Source organism: Bison bison, unplaced genomic scaffold (genome assembly GCF_000754665.1).
Source record: "Bison bison bison isolate TAMUID 2011002044 unplaced genomic scaffold, Bison_UMD1.0 scf7180017864126, whole genome shotgun sequence".
NCBI classification, from domain to species: Eukaryota; Metazoa; Chordata; class Mammalia; order Artiodactyla; family Bovidae; genus Bison; species Bison bison.
Window position 1 is genome coordinate 234,747 of NW_011494698.1, and position 3,860 is coordinate 238,606.

Here is a 3,860-nt window from a genome sequence, read left to right on the forward strand (position 1 = left end):
AGAAATACTTTTATATGGGGAGAAATTACAGAAAAACTTTCTGTACTTCCAAAAGTACAAACTTCCAGCCATAAAGTAAGTCATTCATGGGGATATAATGTACAGCATGGTGACTATAACTAATAATAATATATCCATTGGGTATTTGATGTATTGCATATTTAAAACTTGCTGCGCAGCACCGCAGCAGGAGCAGCAGCTAGGCAGCACTGGAATGACTTTGAGGAGACAGCCCACAGCCAACGGCAAAAGAGAAGCCCCAGCAAGATGGTAGGAGGGGCAAAATCACGTCTAGAATCAAACCCCATACCAGCAGAGATGCTCAGAGGGTCAAACAAACCTTGTGCACACCAGGACCCAGAGACCCCAGAGAGACGGAGTCAGAACTATGTTTGAGTCTCTCCTAATGAGGTATAGTCAGCAGTGGGCTGCTGCAGGGGCAGGGGCTCTGGGTGCAGTAGACCTGGGTATGGCATAAGCCCTCTTGGAGGTCACCATTAATCCACCACAGAGTCATGAGAACTTACACAGGACTGAAAAACAGATTCTTGGAGGGCACATATAAAACCCTGTGCACACCAGGACCCAGGAGAAAGGACCAGTCATCCCACAAGAGACTGACCCAGACTTGCCCATGAGTGTCCAGGAGTCTCTGGCAGAGGCATGGGTCGGCTGAGGCCTGCTGCAGGGTAGGGGACACTGAATGCAACAGTGCCTGCATGGGACCTTTACCTCCACCATAGTTTGGCCTCAGGTCAAATAATAGGGAGGGAACATAGCCCCGCCCATCAACAGAAAATTAAAGATTTGCTAAGCATAGCCCCGCCCATCAGAACAACACCTTTCTCCCTCAATCAATCTCCCTCATCAGGAAGCTCCCATAAGCCTCTTATCCTTCTCCATCAGAGGGCAGACACACGGAAAACCATGCACAGAAAACTAACCAATCTGATCACATGGACCACAGCCTTGTCTAACTCAATGAAACTATGAGCCATGCTGTGTAGGGCCACACAATATGGACGGTCATGGTAGACAGTTCTGACAAAACGTGGTGCACTGGAGAAAGGAATGGCAAACTACTTCAGTATTCTTGCCTTGAGAACCCCATGAACAGCGTGAAAAGACAAAAAGATAGGACACTGAAAGATGAATTCCCCAGGTCAGTAGGTACCCGACATGCTACTGGAGATAGTGGAGAAATAACTCCAAAAAGAATGAAGAGATGGAAACAAAGCAAAAATAGCACCCAGTTGTGGATGTGACTGGTGATGGAAGTAAAGTCTGATGCTATAAAAGCAATATTGCATAGGAACCTGGACTGCTAGGTCCATGAATCAAGGCAAATTGGAAGTGGTCAAACAGGAGATGGCAAGAGTGAACATCGACATTTCAGGAATCAGTGAAATACAATGGACTGGAATGGCTGAATTTAACTCAAATGACCATTATATCTATACTGTGGGCAAGAATCCAATAGAAGAAATGGAGTAGGTATCATAGTCAACAAGAGTCCGAAATGCAGTACTTGGATGCAATCTCAAAAATGATACAATGATCTCTGTATGTTTCCAAGGCAAACCATTCAATATCACAGTAATCCAAGTCTATGCCCCTACCAGTTATGCTGAAGAAGCTGAAGTTGAACGTTTCTATGAAGACCTACAAGACCTTCTAGAACTAACACCCAGAAAAGATGTCCTTTTCATTAAGGGGACTGGAATGCAAAAGTAGGAAGTCAAGAAACACCTGGAGTAACAGGCAAATTTGGCCTTGGAGTACATAATAAAGCAGGGCAAAGGCTAATAGTTTTGCCAGAGAATGCAATGGTCATAGCAAACACCCCCTTCCAACAACACAAGAGAAGACTCTACACATGGACATCACCAGATGGTCAATACAGAAATCAGACTGATTCTATTCTTTGGAGCCAAAGATGGAGAAGCTTTTTACAGTCAGCAAAAACAAGACTGGGAGCTGACCATGGCTCAGATCATGAATTCCTTATTGCCAAATTCAGACTTAAATTGAACAAAGTAGGGAAAACCAGTAGACCATTCAGGTATGACTTAAATCCCTTAAAATTATACAGTGGAAGTGATAAATAGATTCAAGGGATTAGATCTGATAGACAAAAGAGTGCCTGAAGAATTATGGAGGTTCGTGACATTGTACAAGAGGCAGTGATCAAGACCATCCCCAAGAAAAAGAAATGCAAAAAGGCAAAACGGTTGTCTGCGGAGGCCTTACAAATAGCTGTGAAAAAAAATACAAGCAAAAGGCAAAGGAGAAAAGGAAAGATATACCCATCTGAATGCAGAGTTACAAAGAATAGCACAGAGAGATAAGAAAGCCTTCCTCAGTAATCAATGCAAAGAAATGGAGGAAAACAATAGAATGGGAAAGACTAGAGATCTCTTCAAGAAAATTAGAGATTCCATGGAACATTTCATGCAAAGATGGGCACAATAAAGGACAGAAATGGTATAGACCTAACAGAAGCAGAAGATACTAAGAAAGGGTGGCAAGAATATAACAGAACTGTACAAAAAAGATCTTCATCATCCAGATAACCACGACGGTGTGATCACTCACCTAGAGCCAGACATCCTGGAATGCGAAGTCAAGTGGGCCTTAGGAAGCATCAATAGGAATAAAGCTAGTGGAGATGGTGGAATCCAACTGAGCTATTTCAATCCTAAAAGATGATGCTATGGTAGTGCTGCACTCAATATGTCAGCAAATTTGAGAAACTCAGCAGTGGCCACAGGACTGGAAAAGGTCAGTTATCATTTCAATCTCAAAGAAAAGGCAATGCCAAAGGATGATCAAGCTACCATACAATTGCACTCATCTCACAAGCTAGTAATGTTCAAAATCCTCCAAGCCAGGCTTCAACAGTACGTGAACTGTGAACTTCCAGATGTTCAAGCTGAATTTAGAAAAGGCAGAGGAACAAGAGATCAAATTGCCGAGATCCACTGGGTCATCAAAAAAGCAAAAGAGTTCCAGAAAATCATCTATTTCTGCTTTATTGACTATGCCAAAGCCTTTGACCGTGTGGATTGCAACAAACTGTGGAAAATTCTTAAAAGAGATGGGAATACCAGACTACCTAACCTGCCTCTTGAGAAATCTGTATGCAGGTCAAGAAGTAACAGTTAGAACCAGACATGGAACAACAGACTGAACAGTTAGAACTAGACATGGAACAACAGACTGGTTCCAAATAGGGAAAGGAGTATGTCAAGGCTGTATATTTTCACCCTGCTTATTTAACCAATATGCAGAGTACATCATGAGAAACACTAGGCTCAATGAAGCACAAGCTGGAATCAAGATTGACAGGAGAAATATCAATAACCTCAGGTATGCAGATGATACCACCCTTACGTCAGAAAGCGAAGAAGAACTAAAGAGCCTCTTGATGAAAGTGAAAGAGGAGAGTGAAAAAGTTGGCTTGTAACTGAACATTCAGAAAACTAAGATCATGGCATCTGGTCCCATCACTTCATGGCAAATAGATGGGGTAACAGTGGAAACAGTGACAGACTTTTTTGGGGGGGGCTTCAAAATCACTGCAGATTGTGACTGCAGCCATGAAATTAAAAAGTGCTTGCTCTTTGGAAGAAAAGTTATGACCAACCTAGACAGCACAGTAAAAAGCACAGACATTACTTTGCCAACAAAAGTCCATCTAGTCAAAGCTATGGTTTTTCCAGTAGTCATGTATGGATGTGAGAGCTGGACTATAAAGAAAGCTGAGCACTTAAGAATTGATGCTTTTGAACTGTGGTGTTGGAGAAGACTCTTGAGAGTCCCTTGGACTGCAAGGAGATCAAACCAGTCCATCCTAAAGG